This window comes from Hermetia illucens, chromosome 6 (genome assembly GCF_905115235.1).
Source record: "Hermetia illucens chromosome 6, iHerIll2.2.curated.20191125, whole genome shotgun sequence".
Taxonomy (NCBI): Eukaryota; Metazoa; Arthropoda; class Insecta; order Diptera; family Stratiomyidae; genus Hermetia; species Hermetia illucens.
Genome location: NC_051854.1, coordinates 28,687,976 through 28,710,146, shown reverse-complemented (window position 1 = coordinate 28,710,146; position 22,171 = coordinate 28,687,976). Strand labels below are relative to the sequence as shown.

The 22,171-nt window shown below is 40.0% G+C and overlaps 1 protein-coding gene across 4 annotated transcripts in view; it reads right to left on the bottom strand.

Moving 5' to 3' along the window:
- The window catches only part of LOC119659858 (ankyrin repeat domain-containing protein 33B-like), a 122,260-nt gene that overhangs the window by 33,676 nt on the left and 66,413 nt on the right, over positions 1-22,171 (bottom strand). The window contains exon 1 of one of the 4 annotated variants that reach the window (XM_038068167.1): positions 13,598-13,803. The exons of the other annotated variants lie outside the window; for them this stretch is intronic. The gene's annotated coding sequence lies outside the window, so the exon portion shown is untranslated. Of the gene's footprint in view, positions 1-13,597; positions 13,804-22,171 lie in introns of those variants that run through there. 4 annotated transcript variants of the gene reach the window in all.

The window sequence follows — 22,171 nt, the reverse complement described above, 5'->3', positions numbered from 1 at the left end:
TGATTTCTGTAGGTTCGCAAGCACTTGCTTCCGAACTTATCGAGTGTCGGTTTTTTGAACAAATCAAAGGAAATTTGCTTGCCTGCTCAGAAGTTACTAACGCACTTACACACGTGTGGCTGGCGATGTTTGTCCGCCAACGTTTGTGGAGATTTAAAGTTTTCGGTAAGTACCAACTGGTGGTGGGCCGGCATACGAATTTTCACTTTGGCCTAAAAGGCGCTTTAGGGATCTCAGGGTTTTACATAACGATTTTCAATTAAGGAAGTCTGGATGTTTCCAAGAATACTCATCTTCAATGAAATTGCAGCCGAATAAAGACTCCAATCATTCATAGATGTACTATAAGTAGCGCAGACAAAGATCTAAGACAAGAAGCTTCACTTAGTGGTCATTTTCTATGGTAATCGGTGGGTGCAAATTTTCTTTTCCTTACGCAAATTTCCATCTTCCTTTTCTTTATTAAAAATTCTAATTCGGCTGAATCTATAAAAAAAAATTTAAACTGGTGGGTGTTCTATGCAGTAAACGCTGACGTTAAGCAGCACTATTAAAAACTAAGTAATTACTGATTAGTCTGCTAAAAGCTACACCAAACTCGTACACCTTAAATTATTAATTTTGATCACTTCATTCAAGTTCGAATACTCCCATTAAGAATTTGGCTAGTTTGTATAAATATTAGCATTGGAAAATTTTCATTCAGTGCTGAAACATTACGTAACAGCTTGAATATACATTTTCAACGGAGTTTTAGTGTCAAAATACCTCTATCAAAAACACGGGAAGCCCAAGCTATAAACTGATTATATTCGTTCAAATATACAACTAATATTTGGGATATGTGCAACATTCCACGAATTTTTCCTGGAATCGCAGTTTAGTTAAACAGATTTAAAAGAAGAGAGCTCCATTCGTAAATAACTTGAGTTTACTTTTATATTACGATAAGTAAAGAAAAACTCCTGATGACTACAACAAATCCTTCATCAGGAACCGCAGCAAGACATCTACACCCGCTATTAATTGCAGACTTCACGGTCAGACAGAACAGCGCAAAAGTTTTAAATTACATGCTAAGAAATGTTTACATCATTTGATTATTTACAACACGCAACTGGAAAGCACCCAACATGCGGTTTGGCTGGTTTTTTGCATATTCCTCCTCATTGAAATCCAGAAATAGGAGCAGACTTGATAGCTCTGCCAAATAAGCTAGTATTTGCTCTCCCCATAACTTTCCTTTATATCCACCTTAATGTTACGCCTAAGTACTCAGCTGATTTAAACATTTCAATTTCGCCCCCAAACTTTAATTCAACTTAAATTACTAATTTTCCAAGAATCTGTTCCTATGCATTTTCAGAAATATCACTCATGGCTTGCGCTATTCCATCAACTCAGATTTTGTTTTTTAGAAGAAAGTATCACTGTTAATTATTGCTGTAATAATTTGCTTTATTTTCCCAGAATAAAAACATATTTCAAGTCAAGTTGGCGTGGCGTAACGCATCCGATGACTCAAAAATTAAAATCCTTTCAGCATATGTACACGCGTGTATAGGAACGGCGGGGACGGGATCGTTTTGAAATGGCGAACAAAAGTCATTTATCAAACTTGTTCTCGTCCATGTCTAAAAATATGCTCCACCACAGCCAAGAGTTTTTGGAGTCCTACTTTCGATCATATGATTGTATAAACATTGTTTGTTTGAGTTTTTGTTGCGGCTGTCTCGAACGGAATTTATTACAACACGCGAACATTGGCACTGTCTCCTTATTATCTGGGGTTGCGGCTCATTAAATTTCTTCAGATTTCGATAAGTCAGAAGCACGTCATTGGAAAATCTGCTGAGACGCAGCGACTCTGCGATTTTGACAAAAATTAGTCACGGGAATATATTTGAAAACTAAATCATTGTATTGGGCAACGTTGGCCGGGAGGAAGTCTGCTCGAACCGTGGGGGTAAATAGAGCGATGAACACAGAAGAAAATAATGAGGAATTTATTCTTTCAGTTTTTTACTATGAGTTTGCAAGAACTCCGCCATGCTATTAACATAGTATGCTGGTCCCAAATCCAGATAAAGGAGGAGAGTTTGAGGCAACGTACTCTGCACTATCCTCAGTAAAACTAAAATAAAATGCTGAGAACAGGGAAAGAGATAAATAGAGTACAGTTGAAGTTATTCCACTATGCTAAATCCTACCTGATCTCTCTTGGTGACAGGTCCCGCGACAGGTCGACCAAGAAAATGCATACAATGCCGTTACAAACATGATGATCGGATTGAGTCACAAGCCTCGGAGAAATGCTAGGGTGTCCACCTCAGTCGAAGCGGCAGGACGGGCCCCGGCTCTGTCGAGAAATGGGCAAGGGTTCTTGACGCATGGACGGCATCAGCACGGAAGCAAGTTAGTCCGAACAAAACAAATACGTGTCTGCACGCTAAATGTTGGTACCCTAACTGAAAAGACCGAGGAACTCGCAAGAGCCCTTCGAAAAAGTCGCATTCATATCTGCGCTCTGCAAGCAACCCGATGGTCTGGTGCCAAAAGCTACGACATTGAACGCGAAGGCAGTAAAAATGGCTATAAACTTCTCTACTTTGGTAGCCCCCATACTCAATATTGTGTTGGCATTGCCATCTCAGAGGGTTCCCGTGATGTCATTAAAGAAGTTGAACGTTTGATGGTCGGCTGATGAAGCTCATTATTATATCAGCTGATCGCACTATTCACTTCTTCACCGCGTACGCACCACAGACAGGTCGACCTGATGCCGAGAAAGATGCCTTCTTGCAACTTCTCGATGAAAAGACTTGTCACGTGCCTGCAACGAATGTCTCGAATCTAAAATTTATTGTAATGTCGTCCGTACTATCGCCCTCTATGGTTCTGAGTGTTGGCCAACTATAAAAGACAATGCAGGGCGTCTTGCGGTAATGGAGACGAAGATGTTGCGTTGGACTAGTGGTGTGACACGTTTTGATCACATCCGAAATGAGGATATCCGCGATCATTATAGGGTTACATCGATCGTGGAAAAATTGTGAGCGAGGCGTCTTCGATGGTATAGTCACGCAATCCGTGCTAACGAGAATTCACTTGCTAAGATTGGTTTAAACATCAAAGCCGATGGTAAACGACCAAAAGGTAGACCTAAACAACGGTGGCTTGATACGCTGGATGGGGATTTAAAAGCCTCGAGATTGCACTCAGATCAGGCATTCGATGGAGCCAAGTAGCGAAACCGATCACGACGAGCCGACCCCGCTTGTGAACGGGACAAAGGCTGAAGAAAAAGAAGACTGTGAATTTGCAAGTCCTTATCAATTGAATGATCTTTGGAGTTAGGTGGTGCTTGCTTTTCCGAAAAAGAGAACAACTTTGTTCAATTCAAAGCAGAAGTAAATGAAATAAATTAACATTACAACTAATGGGCTATATCTGCCTCCCGCCAGCTGCTCTGTGGAACCTAAGAAGATGAAAGGTGAGAAGCGGAAAAACATTAACCAAGCACTAGTCAACACCATGACAGGCGATGCAAGTGACTAAAGAGCGCGCCGGGAAAAGCGGCGAACCTCTAGATCATCAGCAGGTACATAAAAAGCCTATTGGTAGTTCCGAGAAACAGGAATAAAGTAGCGACGAAAGCAGGTACCCCAGGAGGTAGGAGGAATGCGGTAGTGCCAATTCGACCAAATGCAATTATTTCATGCAAGAGCAATCTGTCGTGCGCAAAAATTCTGAAAAGGTCGAAGACCTAGGCGAAAATGTCATTTGGATCCGACGAACTCATATAGTGAATTACATGTTCGAGCTGAGAAGATACTTGGGAAGAACGCCGAACGGGGCACAAACATGAGACAGTTTAGCCACTTTATCCCTTATGATAATTTATTTATAAAAGTCTCTATTCTTTCCTCAATTTCATTTTTTAGTTTCCCTAATGACCAATATTTTATGTGATTCGAATTAACAATCATTCCTTTAATACAGTTTTACAATAAAATTTATTACAGTATTGAGAAGGTTCACAAGTTTCCTACAAACAACTGTTTCTTTTGCCGGATCCTGCTCGACTGGGACGAATGCCACTTCCTCACCGACCTTGTGCTCGCTTGCACCTTTTTCCTATTGTGGGTGTTTCCGATGCGTACGTCACAGACTGATTAGGGCTAAGAAACGGATGCTAACTATCGTTCACCCCGCTCCCAGTTGAAATCAAGGGGTTTCGGCGAGAAAACCCCTGGCGGGGCTACTCGGCCACGGCCGACTGGGGGACGTCAAAACGGACCCGACATTCACGCTGCCTTCCAATGACATCCGAACCCTGGAAAAAAGGCTTCAGCCTGTCCAAGGGGACTGTCTGGAGCTTGCCACAAGAAAGTGGATGCAGATTTCGAATTCCCGAGAGACGTAGAAAACTGGCAGCACGTTAGGCTTTGATTTAGCCACAATCCAGTCCTTTTGTCGGAAACCAGGTCGCCGGCAAGTCGTAGGTTCTCTCTGTATACCAGATCAGCAAGCCTGGCCACAAATTCCACGCAGGCCAACAGCCAAGTGAAACGAAAAGCAAAACCTGCGACCAGGATGGATCGTCGCACGCCATTATGGCGGACTGCGGAAGGTGTGTGGTTGTCCGCTGTCGTATGAATCCAAGGAGCTTCCCGAGGTGCGAGAAGAGAATTGCAATTCCTAGTCTGTGATAATTACTGCATTAACACCAAAGAACGGAATTGACTCTCGACAGAGGCTCACAGCGCATGACTGTGCCCTACAACGTCGAGATGTATGATGTGGAAGCGTTTTGTTGACTTCGGGAATGCACCTACTAAGTAATTTCAAAGGTTTGGACGGCTTCTGGAGATCAGACAACCTCCCATAATTCTTTGGTCCTAGGACTAAACAGGAAGACGGCGTTCATTACTCGCCGTATTCAGGGCCACACAAAGATCTCGGCGAACTAAAATCCAAGAGAGAAATTTACATTATCATAAAAGAACAATTTAAATTGGAAGAGTTTGGAGAAGTATCCATTGAAAGTTTAAAACAAGTCGGAATACCGGAAGCTCGCGCTTCGGGTATAAAGGTTTTGTGTTCATCTTATGTGAGAAACTTCAACGCACATTTTTCTGTCCGTATATAGCTACAAATCCAACATAATCCTTCATATTTTTCCAAACTACGAGACACACGTACATATTACAACCATAGATATCACGCTCACCCTAAACAAACAAAATGCCTACTACCGAATACTGTACACATATATGCACGTATATAAATTGATCGTACCCATATTTCCGATTTACTTCTTATATCTATTTGAATTAGGCACTACCCGCAAAGTTCATTAGCACGCATATATTATATACCTAAATACACACATGTCTGGCTGACAAATAACTAAAAAACTAAAACAAAATAATTCTCTGGGACCCAATTCATAAGAACTCATTTCTTTGTGGTATTGACGAATTGATATGTGATGATGACGTCAGGCAGGTTGTAGAGTACACGAAATTCACAAAAAATTGTAAAGTTTCACCCCCTATAACTTTGTTAATAATGGTTGGATTTTCTTCAAACCAAACCAAACTGTGCATTATGTTCTTCATTATACGCATGCCAAATTTTGTACTTCTGGGATGAACATAAGGGGGGTTGCCGGGTAAATTTCTAAAATGTGGAAATATACTATTATTAACTTTATTTGTACAGATATCGGAACGGGATATATTTTGAGGCCTAGATTTCGTAGAGATGCACCACTGTGATTTTTTTCAGATTTTTCGGTTGGATAGGTTCTGAGAACGAGACCTGTTACACTTTTTGGGGGTCATATTTTGAACCCTCACTCCCCTATGTTTCCTCTAATATCAAATATTGAACCAGTTTCGAGAAGTACTAATTGAGACCTTTCATTTGATACCCTACATGGCTACATTCTGTGAAAAAAAAATTTGCACCCTCCATTCACATGTATGGAGAGCCCCCATTAAACTTAACACAAGATGGCGCCACTTACTGCATGTAAAGGGATCACCAGATTACATACTCTCACCAATTTTTGTGACAATCGGTCTGGTCGTTTCCGAATAAATCGGGTGTGACAGACAGACAGACAGACAGACAGACAGACGGACAGACGGACAGACAGACACCGTCTCGATTCTAATAAGGTTTTGTTTCACACAAAACCTTAAAAAGCATTCACTTAACGGCGGATCGGACCAATTGGAAAGCAACATACTTTCTCGGCTGCGGTCCACGGAATCCTCATCCTTGGGCAGAGGCAACGCATCAGATGCTGCTCTGGGGGCAACGTGACCGAAGTGGTTACAAGTTGGCATTTGCACCGTTATATTAATTCAGAAACACAACATGTGTATGAAATATAATGAAGACAAAACTGCCTTCTAAAATTCAGTCCTAAGCCGGCCGAGGGTAAACTAACATTTTGTTTGAGAATCGAGGGATTTTTAAGCACGCCATCCACTTAATGGCGGACCAGAAAGAAAAGGAAGAAAAAAATATTTGAAATAGAAAAAAAGAATAAACCGGAACAATATAAAAATAACTAAACGAACGAACAATATAAAAATAACTAAAAAAAAGCATGAAGAAAATATAGAAATATTTTCCAAAATATCATAGAAAATTCGTTTGGAACGTCGGCAGGACTCACTAATGCAGGATATTGCTAGGCTGATTCAAATCAGCTCTGGCAATGCCAGCAAACGGGTGAGAAATAAAGGGCAGAGGGTTTACATGAACTGTGCCATCTCCTGTGAGACACCCACAGTTAAAATTCTGAATACACTAAAGTAGAAACTTTCTCTGGTATGCAGTACGGTATGGCGGAAATCACTCCAGGTGTGTTCCGAATGCTACATACGCAAACAATCAGCGGAGTTTTTTCAGATCAATCAAAGAATCCCAACAGAGCGTCCAGACACAACAGTTCTCGGTGACGAAAGCGAAAGAATATTAGGGTTACCCGCCCAGCATGTTGAGTGGATCTCCGCCGAAGGTACCCACCATGTCGCTACGCCTGGCATGAATTTAATTTTGCGGATGCTACCGAAGAGGAGGAAAAAAAACAACTCGAAGAATTGGAAAGGTCCTGGATCGGGTGCAGAATTTCTGGTAAAAAAAATTTACCAGGATAGGCAGTCGGCTGACACATAGCATAAATCAGATCATTAGTCGATCGAATGAATTTCCACCCTTCCTCACTCCGGAATTACCTAATTTGACCCTAAAAAGGGCACCCTGCAGAACACCGCAGATACAAGACCGATTACTTGCTAATCAACCCTCCATAATCATATTTATAACGTCCATGTGGAAGGGTCAATGCGTACTTCGAGACCAACAACATTCTGTCCGAAGAGCAGAAGGGCTGCCGAGTCGGGTCAAGTGGTTCTAAACAGTAACATATTATCGACTCGGTAGTTGTAGCACAAGCAACTAGAGGCTAAAGAAATTTCTTTGGTTGCTACATCTATTGCACCAAAGCTATTGACAGCGTCCCGCACACTTAGCTTGTGGCGCAGCAGGGTTAGCGGCATTCGAAATTTATTTCGAATGTTGCTAATTCAACAGACAGATGCCACCACCGGTGTTCTCCGTGGCGTAGTAGGCCTCGCCAACTAATTAGATATTGTGTAAATAATGAGCCTGCAATCAACTGTCGACTGTCGAGCCGGTCGCATTAATTTGTAAATGTAAAAGTTTAACTCGTTGGAAATAGTTCATTGTTAAGTATTGTCGTTTCTTTATTCGAAGCTAATAAACTACGTTCAACTATGTTCAATTTCGACACTAACGAGTTCTCTTTTCATCCGTTTGCGGTGCAGTAATATCCTAACGTGAATATCATATCTCCATCTTCAGCCTTGTTCACGTCGTCTGGTTGTTGATTTCCATGCAATACTTTTTTGTCTGGAAACAATAGTTTATTTAATGCTGCATTGAAATCTTGCGTAGCGGTATCTTCCATTAATTTTGATTGAGACCAAAAGCTATTCAACAGAATATCTAAAAGCTAATCGGTGTCCTACGTCTGCATCAGATTGATCCCTAACTGATACAATTTTTGGCGCCAGTCAGGACAGGGTGGCATACCATCTTATCAGTGCGCTCATCTGAGGGTACCAACACCTTGAAGCCTATCCATATACGGAGAGGCATCTTCCAGAGGGATTGGTTGAGTACTCTTTGGTTTTGCATGGTATTGAACCCCGTCTTCATGGCTACTGAATGATGCTAGAAGGCATAACTTTGTAATAAAATATGGTCTACGTGCTAAGTGCGAGCTAACACACTTGATGCATTTAGATGACATCAAGTTGTATGCTGGTACTGACGACTACCTTAGAAGTCTGTTACAAATAGTAGACATGTTCAGCCGTGATATCCGGATGGAATTTGGATTAGGTAAGTGTCGAATGGTGGCAATGTCAGCACCAAACACCAACCAACCAACAACATCAAACCGCACTGGTCAAACGGGAAGAATAAAGATAGGAGACTACAACTTTGAGACTGTTGATAATTTCTCCTATCTAGGGTCGAAAATCACAACCGATAACAGCTACGACGATGAAATCCGCGCAGGGTTGTTAGCAGCCAATAGAGCCTATTTCAGCTTACAAAAACTGTTCCGCTCAAAACGTCTCACCGTAGAGTCAAAGCTCTTACTGTAGAAAACTATGATCTTGCCAGTCCTCATGTATTCCTCGGAGACTTCCGTTCTTAGCAAGAAGAATTGCGAATTCTTGGCCGCGCTCGAGAGAAGAATTTCTGGCCTCCTACATGAGGATGGACGAAATCTATGAGCGATACCATGACCGTCAGATTGTGGATAAAATCCGGCTCAATAGGTTACGGTATGGCTTAATCCGTATGGATGGGGATGATCCCACCCGGAAAGTCTATAAGGGCAGACCCTGCCTAAGATGGAGCGATGGCGTAGGTCAGGACGCCAGACAGCTTGTAGGGATATCGAATTGGTGGACCTCGGCGCAAAACCGGGATGTCTGTTGTTCCTTATTAAGGCAGGGCTAGACCGAATACCGGTTGTTACGCCGTTGATGATGATGAACTAATTCACGTTTTACCCGTATAACCAAAATATTTTCCATTAAGAGGGAGGGAGATACTTGTAACCGGTTTAGGAAAGTCAAACTTAATTCATGATTTCCCATATAATATAGCCTGGAAATTTAAAATAAGTTATAGCGTTCCAAGTCTCCATGGCTCTACTGAAGAGAGTGCTGGCCTTCTCATAATCTCTCACGTTCTAATTAATTTTAAATACAATAAGCACACATATATATTTCGACTTTTACGAGGAAGTGTGGAATGGAATTGCGAATTTACGTTTGACGAGCCATAACTCTGTTTATATTGTATCTACAAAAAAATAAAAAGATCCATCCTTTTTAAGGTTTCCTGTAAACACAAAACCTTATTAAAATCGATTTACCGTCTGTCTGTCTGTCCGTCACACGCATTTTTCTCGAAGACGGTTGTAGCGATTCGCACCAAATTTGGTAGAAAGGTGAGAACTGTGAACGCTCACACATATAGTGAGTTACATCCTTTTACGTCGAATTTAGGGGGGGGCTCCATACATGCAAAAGGGGGTGAAACTTTTTTTCATCAAATATGGTCATGTGGAGTATCAAATTAAAGGTCTTGGTTAGTACTTTTCAAAGCTGGTCTTAGTTTTGACATTTATTGAAAAGGTTCGGAGTGAGGGGGGCCGAAAGTGATTGTTTTTTTAACGAACCCATTCTCAGAAACTACTCAACCGAAAAATCTGAAAAACATCAGAGAGCTGCCACTATATGGTGCTTAGGCTCCGAAATACCCTACATACCGATACCTATTCAAATAAAGTTAATAATAGTACATTATTATAATTTTTAGAATTTGAAAGGAAAACCCCCCTTAAGTTCGCCCTAGAATCACAAAATTTTGCAGTAGTGTAGGTTACAGCATAGTGCATGTTTCTGTCAAATTTGGTGAAAATTGCACTATTACCAACAAAGTTATACTAGGTGAAAACTGTCGCTCCACCGCAAATTCAAGACTATGAATGTCAATATCACTTGAAAGTGGATATTTTCATATAATATATGCATATATTACGGGCTACATGCTAATGGGACAAATGCACACTCAAATCTCTTCATAAAAGAAATACACAAAACCTTTCGTACCTGAAGCGTCTAGCTTCCGGTTTCCCGACTTGTTGTTATTTAATATGCTTTGTTTCTACGAGTTTGAGTTATTTGCGAAAAACCGTTGAAAAACATGCATGTTTTCGATGAATAAACGACATGTTTGAACATGAATAACTCGAAAACTACTACTTGTACGAAAATTGTTTAATAAATAGTTTTTGCTTAGAATCGACCATTTAATCGATTTCTGTGAGGATAGATATTGTCTTCTATTTGTAGTTAAGTCTAAAATTGACAGACCAGTAGCTTACTCCAAACTACAATTTTTCTCAGTAGCTTTGTACTGATGAAGGGAGTAAGTTGCTCCCGAAATATATATATACACTATAAACTAAAATTGTAGTTTCGAGTAAGCTACTGGTCTATCAATTTTCGATTTCTGTTATTATTTCGAAAAAAAACTACACCCTGAAGGAAGGGTGTCACACCAATTCGGGGAAAGGCGCCCATCAGCGCTATAAAACTTTTGTTTCTGATGTCACTAATGTCTAACCCCACCCGGAATTCCATGTCAATCGGTCTTGACTGAAAGAATTCGGAGGTCGCACCCAATTTTCGGCTTTAATCACTGGACTATTATTGATTTTTCGTTATCGAAACTTTAAACATGTTTTCCCCAAAACAATTTTTTGTACAGTTGGTGTTCAAGATAAATCAAAAAGTACTTTTTTGATCTTGTTAAAATCATGTCCATACCGTATACCGTGTACTTTCTAGTTAAACCTAAAAAATGCGAAATATTGAGAGAAAATATTTTTTAATGGATAAAAGTCTCAATTTTTACTGAACATTCGCACTTCAGATGCACTCCCTGTTCACGTTATCAAAAGCTTTCTCAAAAGCGATGTAGAGCTGATGCAGCGAACATCTAAACTGCCCCAAGATGGTCCGTAGGTTGTTGATGCGGTCAATGCAGGAGGATCCGGAGCGGAAACCAGCTTGCTCTATGTCGATCAGGCCTTTAAGATATTCTTTGATGCATTCCAGGATTATTTTATTCCAATTATTTTCCAATTCTCGCACTCAAAATGGGTCCCCTTCTTTGGGATTTTGATGATCATCCCCTTCTTCCACTCTCTGGGAAAGGTCTTGAAATCTCAAGATTACCGTACGAGTGGAAGCAGCAGATCTGCAGTAACTGCAGCTGCAGCGATAAATAACTCTGCGGGGAGACCGTCAAGCCCAGCGGCTTTAATCCGCTTGAGTACATTGATGACCAAAATGATTTCTCTTCTGCTTGAGGTAGTAGTCCGTGTCCATATATTACCGTGACTAGCCATTTCATCCACAAAAGGAGGAACTTCACCGGATATGATAAGGTTAAGAACCGTGGTGAAGTGTTCTTTCGACCTCTGCAGTTGTGCTTCATGGTGGATAAGAAGTCGATCCCTGACGTCCTTCACAAGACCATCGAAAGATTTGGGGCCACAAGCAAGCTCGTTCGGAATGCGGTATACATTCCTGAAATCATTGCGATCTGCGGCATCTTCCGCTCTCCTGAATAGCGCAATAGCAAATTCTCTCTTGTCATGGCGTACATTCGCTGAACTTCTCGGGATTTCGCTCGGCATCGGACTTCGAGCGCGTCACGCCCACCATCATTCGCAGCGGTCAGTAGAGCCTTCAATCCCATCGATCCTTTTCCAGGATTCCTCAGTCAACCAGATCTTATGACGCCCCTTCGGGACGTCGCCTACGAACTGTGTGACCACCCGAGAATAGAGCATTTTTAATGGCGGCCCAATGTGCATCAATATTCTCAGGCGGTTGGTTAACGGTATATTTGCCGTCCGATCAGCAAGATAGGTCTCTCACGGTCCAGCCACAGCTGGGTCATACAAGCGGTCGATGTTGACTTTAGGGAATAGAAAGGAAGGTAATGGAAGTGTTTAAGGGAGTTATGTGAAAGTAAAGGAGATGTGCTGCATACAACGAAATGAATCCCTCATCCGCTCGTCACAAGACAAAGAGAACGAAATGATGCGGATGCTGAGAAGCCACGGGCACTATAGTTTGACATTTTGTGAGTGAATGTATTATTTCTTCCTGGTTATGTACAACTAACAACAAGCAGATTGTATCCGAAGGCATTTAAACACGGTTCTCGTCCAGCACGACAATATTACAAAAACCAACTATCATTTCTAATGCGCCTTTGAGTAATGGTTCACCAGCAATAAAGCTTGGAAATCAGGAAATTACTGAAAAATTCGTTCAAGTACCTTAGTTTAAAATACAGCTGAATATTGTTATCGTTTGAATACTATTTAACAACACTTAACCAACTAAGTTAACGATAAGGAAAAATGTGTTAATTGCGATAACGTCAAAAGTACAAAATTTACTTGCGTAAAAAATGGTAACCTAGGGAGCCAGCGACGCAATTTCCAACTCATTGACATGCATTTCATCCATTCCTAACATTTTTCTAAACGCACTTTACTCCTACCGAATATTAAAATTCGGTTGCGGATCATTCTAAAATATAAAATCTCCGCCAGAAATAATAAATTCCCTCCTACAAGTTCGATTCATCTTTTCATACTACAGAAAAAACGGACACGATCCCAATGAAATATAATTGAAAATGGCATCGTAAATTAACACTTTGTAGTCGTTGTTAGACAGTAAACAATCAATGAGAAAGTCATGACCATCGGGAATCATTCTAGAAAGGCTTGCGTTTAGCCGTTATTTATGTTCCTTAACTACCTGGCACGTTTTTCCACCATATGATTGACGCAACTCTGGCGTACAGAAATACACTCGAGCAATAACAATTGATGAACTAAGAAACATTATAAAATGTTATATTTCTAATTAACAGACGTCGTGTGGGATGTATTCAGTCTGTAATTGCTTGGAAAAGATAGGCTAGGCTAGGTGTAGATACATATAGCCAGAGATTTGATTAACGCAACAATTCCTTGAATGAAAAGGTTGCCACTGCAGAAAGGCACTACCGGAAGTACGTAAGATGAAATCGCGCGTATCTACTGAAGCAGTGATCTTAACCATTTGAGTTAAATTTCGGAGTTTATAGTGGTTAGATGCGATTAAGAGTGATTTCCTTGGAGGTTCGCCCTCACAACACAATCACGATATTACAATTTACGGAGAAATTGTGTGAGTGCATAATGAAATGGATAGAAATGAAACCATCTTAGATACGTATGCATTTTGCTTGATGTTAATCTTCAAAGTCCATTTACCGAATAATCGTGAAACAATGGAACTACTTAAACACAGTTTTCATCACAACTCAAGTGTGACGTGGAACAAATTTTATGATGACTTTTAAAGGGTGTCGATCACCTTTGATTGTTTATACTTACATAAGCGGCTCACGTGAAAATTTTGCAATTTCGAAAACACCAAGAAAAATAATTTAATTGAAATCTTTCACTGGATAATTTAGTTCCACCTCATTTCGCCGTGCTTCTAGTGGGGATGACGCACATTTCCATCCAAGTATGAGGATTTGCTCAACCAGCAGCTGGAATTTAGAATCGAGAGCCGACATCAATGGATTTAGTTAATTACACTACGTACGGACTGACGTATCTGAACTTCAATGTCGTCCAATCTTGTTGCCTACTGGCTAGAATCTATCGAGAAATTATTATTAGCCCAAAAGTAAATAAAATTTCCGTTCGGATACATACGTATTTATGTATATGTGGATATGTTTGGATGTAAATCGATGCCTGTATTTCAGTATTGATCGAAAAACAATCAGAGGAACAGTTGTATTGATGAATTTTGAGCAAAATTCAATATCAATAAACTATATAAGAAGGATTTAACAGAAAACAATAGAATGGCGTAAACAATCTTTAAATATGCTTGTAAACTGAACTCTTGGAACAAATTTATATGTATGTATTTCCATCGACATGATCCTAAACGAAGTGATGGTGTAGTGTTTGCAATGAGCAACCGTTTTCATCTTTAACCTTTATTTTTCCACAGAAAATATCGAAGATATCTAATGATTGCTCCCATCATGCGTACTTATATACATACATGTGTACATGCACATAGGATCAGCAACGTAGTGAACACTAATGTAAGAAAGTGAAACCTGAAAAAAGCAAATGATATCTTCCAGGCGGGTTCGATGAGTCAAGTTTCTAGTTTTTGAATGACAAGGACACGCGCTGAAATATAAAATCTACTTCAAATCTATTATATAAGCCCATATTCCTACCGACGTGTAGAGAGAGAACGTTTTGCTACCAACGACAACTAAAGAAAAATTCTGAAAGTAAGCGGTCCCAGGGTTAAAGGTAGGATCGAAAACAGTGGATTCTGGGTACCAGGCGGCCCCAGCATCAGTTAGCCTATCTTGATTCTACCGACATTTTTTCCGGGATAATAAAAATAGTAGTCAATCATGAAATCTCTAAGAAAAAAAAATAAAAACAAAAGCTTTGGTTGTCACGGTCTACCGCTGAATGAGGGACATCCCTGAGCTTATTAATATATTGGGAACCAACCCAATTGCAACCTCTTAGTACCCCCCACCTAGGAGAGGTGTTATTTTACCTAGACACCAACAATTACATTCCATATATATCCACAAATCCCCACTAAGTTTTTGCAATCACAGGCGTAACAATCTTCAACAACGGGTCAGTCATGGAATGCGTATTGTGCTCAGGGGTATTTTCGGAAAACCAGAATATGGAATTGGCCTGATATCTCGAAAAAAAATCTGTTCCGACAGTCAAGCAGCGTTGTCAGCACTAAATAGTAACATCATATCAAACTGTCACTAGTTGCTGTCGAAACGTAGCCAACCGAATGAAACATTCCAGATGCAGGTGACAGGGCAATCAAACAAACATCGCTGGCATTGAGGAGGCAGTTTGTCAGCTTCACCCAGGGTCTAGTTCCATAATATTGGGACAAGAGGCAGCATTGCCCGTTAGACCACTCACTATCAAGTCCACTCTAAAGAGTGGAAATACAAGAATTCGCATAGCTGAATGGGGAAATTTGAATTGCTGCCACTTGGCGAAAGTTTTTATGAACAAATTCGAGACCTTCAACACACCATTTGTATTTGAATTTCGGTTTCGTCCAGGGCAGAAGCAACTCCTCAGACGCTGCCTCACCTCTGTCCTGGGAGCAGCGTGACCGAAGTGATTACAAAGTGGTATTTGTTCCCGCAATGCTATTTATTCAAAAACACGACATGTGTATGATTTATATTGAACACAAAACTGCCTTGTAAAATTTGTAGGCCCGAGACTAAGCTAAAAATTTTGTTTAAGAATCGAGGGATTCCTAAGTCCGCCATTCACTTAATGGCAGACCAGACCAGTTGGAAAGCAACATGTTTTCACGGTTGTAGTCCTAGGGAAGCGTCTGATGAGTTGCCTCTGCTCTGGCCGAAACAGCAAGTCACATATCTTGCAGCTTGGATGCTTGCCCAAAGATGAGGGTTCCGTGGACCACAACCGAGAAAGCTTCCAAACTGGTCCGGTCCGCCATTAAGTGGATGGCAGACTTAGGAAGACCTCGATTCTTAAACAAAAATTTTATCATTTGTATTGTATCTTCACCCTTGGGCGGGCAAGCTAAAATAGTTACGTAATATGACAGGCCGGGTCCATTGAACCCTGCAGAATTTAGACTCTTATGTGAATGAAAAACAACGCACATGTGTATATGTTTGGTTTCCCTTCATTTATATAATAAATTTTAAAGTATTACAAAAGATAAATGATTGTTAAATTATTGAAGAAGTAGAATCAATTGAAAAAATAAAGAAAAAGTAGTTCATCTATCGTCAGATTCATTCATCGGTGTTGATCTGGCAAACTTTCAGCAACGAAATTCAATAATAGAATGGTCATTGCAAATATATTTACGACAAACTGAACAAACTTCCAGTACTTTTCGGGACATAACACATAGCGCTCTTTCCGCTGGTGGAGGCGACGATGTTGAAGCTTCAGGTGTCCCTTACAATGACACTGAAACTTCACCAAGAACCAAATCAACAGTCGGCCGATACTCATTATTTATCGCTTTTATTTGTTGATACACCAGCTGATCGCTCAAATTCATCAATATCCGTTTTCAACACATTTTGGTTAATAGTATGAGCTGCAATTCCAGGGGCGTTGATCAAATTATAGAACACGGCTTGAGGGGAGCGATTTGTTCGAAGTTGTACGGTTATATTTTTTTTATTAAATACTAAAAATCACTTTATTGAGAAATGAAATATAGAGCATTACCATGGAATTTTAGAAATTGTTCGGGGGAATCCTATTGAAGGATCGACTTTTTTGCCGATACTATGTATTATATTATAGACATGTAAGCCATGTGGTATGCCACGTCAAATTAAATTGCCAAGTGGCACTTGTAACCATCTGTATGAGTACCTTATGTGAAGGAAAAAGACTGGTAATATAAAATACAATGAACCACGTCTCGTGGTAACGGAGACGAAGATGTTGCGGCATAGCACGCTTTAATCACATCCGAAGAGGATAGGTGTGGTCGCGAGAGAGGTATCTCTCATGGTATGGTTACGTCATTCGCGCCAATGAGGATCGACTTGCCAAAATTGGTCTGGGTATCAAAATCGATAACAAATGACCAATTGATCAAATCACTGGAAAAAGACCAAAAGACCGGCTGAAAAAACGGTGGTTTGATATGGTGAATGGTGATCTGAAAGCGTAGGGATTGCATCCAGGTCAGGCTTTTGACAGAACAAAATGGCGCAAAAGACCAAGATGAATCGAACCCACTTCTGAACGGGACAAAGACTGAAAAAGAAAAAGTTAGATAAATGAATCAGTTGGAAATTTGATAGAAAAATGCTCCATTTATCAAAATTCTTCTTGTTTAAGTTTTCCTAAGTGATGACTTCCAGAAATATTTGCAGTCAATTACTAAAAATTATAGTAATATTTGTGGGGGCACAAGCTAATTAGCGAGGATTCGTCCGGGCTGCGCACAGGAATGATGTAATTTACCACGAAGTGAAACTCACTTGCCTGAGTGGTTCGCCTGCCTGTGAGTAGCGAGGTAAAAGTAACGAGGCTGGCGGAGCAATCGAGTATTAGAAAAAAGTTAGTCATTAGTGATGGGTGAAAAATAGTTGAATATCAAAATACAAAAATGACATTGTTTTATAATTGATAAATGTTTTTAAATTGAATTGTTATAAGTAATAAATGATTTAAATTTATTGAACGAAATAGCCGCACTTTAATTGTGAACCCCACAATTGGTGACCTCGAGCTAGTCACATTCAACCATGGCATCGAAACCACCACGGGTGCATCGTCCACAGCAAACACAACTTCAATATCAGCGGCATCTTCACCACCGCTAACAGAACTCGTTTGTGGAGGATTAGAAGCAAGAAACAGAAATTCACTGCCATAATCTTCCTTACCCGCTGAAGTTTGACACAGCAACAATAGCGGTGGTGCTCTACATACGGTTAGTTGTATTCCAGCAATAACAAATATATAAGCAGAAACAACCGCTTCCGCAAATTAGGCCATTCAAGGTGCTTGTAGATTTTCATTTAGGGCATGCTAATAAGGGTTTCGAGGCACTCGGAGTGCTCCTACAATATTTGGTATACGTTATCACAACGACAACAACCACAACAACGGTAGCTCCAAAAGCAGCAAACATCGGCGCCGTCAACACCGCGCAAGTGCCAGTGTGTTCTTCTGGCCGTGCATGCTATGTGAAGTGGTATTGCATGCTTGCATCGTTTTATCACCGACAGCATTGGCAGATTCCCGTAGCTTGTTTGAGTATAGAAAAGCTTAACAAGGCACCAAAAATTTACCTTTCAATATTTTTTAATAATCCTAGTCTGCGAACCGTGGGTAAATGTGCATTTATTTTTTCTCTTTAAGATGAGCACAGCGCCCTCTAGCGTGGTAGCAGAAAAACACTTTTTTTGATATGGGTGTATAAATCGCTGTGTACTTCAACAACGAACTATGCTATCGGACTGGAGAAATTATTACGCATGTTCAAGATATTAATAAATACATGGTGAAAAATGTGTATTCCTATCTTTATCCAGTTCTTCCAAAAAAAGCGGAAGAAAACAGCCTTCACACGGGATGACCCCCTTAAGATGCGTGATGGTTTAATGGTGATAGAGTTAAGAAATAATCTTAGTTCATGGAGAAAGAAACAACAGAATGGGGAAGAAATCTCAGGCTGTGTCAAGAACATAAAAGTCACTTGAAACTCGATTAAATCAATGGCTTTTCTAACAGACAGACGAGGACCTTGTTTATTCGATAACTGAAAGTTCCCTCTCGAACATGTCTGCATTAACGAAACTGTTAGTAAGACCTCCCAGCATAGCTTTACTCGACCTTCTCGATCCTCGCTTGATGCCAAGGCTGCATTTACTGTACAAAGAAGTGTTGGATGACGAACAGTGTTCCTCAATGTTTAAACAAATCGCCATGTTGGCCAAACGGTCAATGGCATTACAATCATTGCCCGATTTGATAGTGCTAGTTCCTTGTCTGGCGGCGTGCAGTGCACTTTTGGGAAGCTAAGTTTATGAAGGGTGTAGGTACTGTTATCAGTGCATCCTGAAAGCTTCCAGTGAAAACTCAAATAAAAACACAAAAAAACGCGAGGGGAAGATTGCTTTTATCTAATTGAGAAAACCTTTTTCCTCCTCGTAACTCCCTACAAGACTCAAAATAAGGAGTCTCTCAAAAGTTATCATTTGCAATGAGATGCTAAGCAATGATATCACAAACGAAAATGGGATAAAATAACCAATATAAAATCAATTTTCTGCATTAAAATTGCAGTTCTAAGAAAACCACTGACAACCAAGACTCCGTCTAATAGACACCATCCAATATAAACACAACCAGTGGTATTGCATTGCAAAACCATATATAGGATATGCTTCAGGGATCATCTAACAAACAACTGCCCTAAAAGCAAACTCAAATGAATCAATTGTAACTGATGACATCCAGCAAATTAGAGGAACAGCGAAGTCGCTAAGGAGCTGCAGAAGCTAAGGAGGAAAAGTATGACAAACCGCCAGTATAGTATAATCTCTACAATATTTACGGTATGGTATGAGGAGCTGAGGGGTTTAGTACAGCTCATGTTAGAATAAATTCCCTCAACGCCTTACGATCGATGAAAAAAGGAAGCTGAGAGCTGTATTGATTGGCGGGGGCGGAAGCCAGCGCAACGCGTTAATGCATCACTGCCTTAAATTAAACCGGGAAACCAAAAGCTCGGTGCTTCAAATACGAAAGGTTTTGTTGATCTTTCATTCATTTCAAATTGACGCAAAGGAGGCAACTTTGACCTACATTAACTTTGTTAAAAATTCCACCAAACTTCCCAATAGGCTGCTTCATACTAAAGCCTACATTATTGTCATTTACGAGTCTAGGATGAACACAAGAGGAGTTCACAATAAATTTGAAAAATATATTAATATACTATAATTAACTTTATTTTAGTAGATATCGATATGGAGGGTCCTAGATATCATAGTGCTTCATAATGGGCTTCAAAATTAAGACCTGATTTATAAAGTACTCATTGAGACCTTTCATTTGATACCCCACATGACTACATTCGGTGGAAAAAATACCTCTCTCTTTTGCATATATGCCCCCCGCCCCCAATCCCTGTGATATAATTGATTGCACGCGAGGGTGTTCACAGTTCCCACCTTCCCATTAAATTTGATGTCAACCGGTACAACCGTTTCCGAGAAAAGTGTGTGTCACAGACAGACAGTAAACCGAACTAATAAGATTTGTTTCCAACAAAACCTTAAGAGGGTCATCCCGTGTGAAGACCGTTTTTTTGTCTTTTTAGAAATTTTTTTGTGAAGAACTGGATAAGGATGCAAATATGAATTTTTCACCATATATTTACTAATATATTGAGTATGCGTAATAATTTTTCCAACCCATCTCCAAAAAAGGATGTTTTTCTGCTGCCACGCTAGAGGGCGCTGCGATCATCTTAAAGAAAAAAGTAAACGGCATTTTAACGTGCAGACTTAACTGCAGTCCGCGTACAGTGGCGCCGTGTTAAATTTTTTTGTGAATTTTGGTGTTTTTCTAAGACTTCTTTAATGAATAAAAAAACTATTGAATGAATCGCAATTATCTAGCTTGCGGACCGTAGAAATATGTTCTGAATAAGTGGTGCAAATTTCAAAGAATTTCGTTGGATAAACTTTGGGCTGTGGTGGCCGCAGATTTTCAACATGCAGTTTCGAGAAAAACGCGTTTAAAAAGTAAAATGTGATTTTTAGCCATAAAATCTTAACTGATCATTAATTTGCTATACCTAGTCCATAAACCTTAGGTTTCTTGAAAAAACACTACACTATATCTAGATACAATTGATGCCAAAAAAATCGATTCCGCGGATCCGACACACGGGACGACCCCCTTAAAAGTACAAAAAGTTTAGCCCACCATTGCGGTAGCGAGGGATAAATGCCAGAAATAGCAGAGATTTCGCCACCATATACATCATCACGAAAGAGCTTGCAGGTGGACGTAAGGTGAAGGTAAAAGGAGCACTTCATCATCGAATCATATAACATTCCATGAAATTCCACTTCTTGGGGATAATATGGCAAAGCAACATGTGCAAATACGAATTGCTCCATACAAAAGTAAAACCATCCTTTGCTACTAACAATGCTCTCCAACCGAGAAACTTGCCCAGCGGATGGAAGAAGGGGATGATCGATAAGATCCCGAAAATCGATCGAGTAGTAGTAGTAATAGCCTGATGTTGCGACGTTTGTAGAGTAAGACGAGTGGCGTAAGACCTCTCATTTCAACGTCTCTAACCAATTGGCAAAGCGATAACTAGTGTTCGCCATGCAACAAAATCAGTTTGTGGTATTTTGTAACCCATTTTGGTCCTTTAGTTTGCAATTCATGATTTAATTTTACTAAATGTTGTTCATAACGAGCATCATAATGGTGTCACTAGGTTTCAAGAGCTAGTAATAAAGGAAGTTTTGTTAACCCCACCAAATGCAGAACAAAGCCTTCTTTCCGTGAATGAGCAAACTAAATCTACTTTTCGTCTTCGGTCAGTATGCGATCAAAAAATTCTTCCTTTTCTGTCTTTCCATCAAAAATTCCCATCGTGTTTTTTCCCCTAGGTGCTTTTCTCTGATTTCATATGATACCCAAATTACTTCTTCTTTCCCCCCAAACGTTCGCTGACCAGATGCGAGGTCTTTTAGACAAACCATCTCCGAAGACGAAGTGAAGTGTTTACACAAACACAATCATAGATTTCAAACGGGTAATGATTTGAAACAATGCTAAAAAGCTGGGAAATCTTGATCTTACCATCTAGACCGCAAAGGGATACGAATTTTGCGCTTCCGTTTACAAAAGCAGTCATATTTTAAAAATGGCATTATGTTATTTAGGTTCTTAGACCCTTTTAAACATAAAAAAATATTGTCATTCTCTTCGAAAAAATCCTGAGAAGGCTAACTAATAGATGCAATAATTTCAAAGTCATGGAATTGAACCTAATCTCGTTTTCACAATAGTGGTTTTTGCGACACCTTGTATTTGACCCATATCCTTAATTGAGAAAGAAGAAGCTGATCACTGCGTCTGTTGGCATGAAATGAAATTGGAAACAATGAAGAAAGCAAACAACAAACCCCAAGTCAAAACTGGACCATACGTCAAAAGTTATTGTTAAGTAACTCAATTTTTTTAAAATTATTATTGCTTTCTCCGCAAATAAATTGCATATTCACTGATCAATTTACTCATCAATTGGGCTTACAGGGGTTGATTGCTCAATATCAATTCTAATTTACATGAGAAACGCGTACGCAATTAATCAAATATGGCTTGATGAAA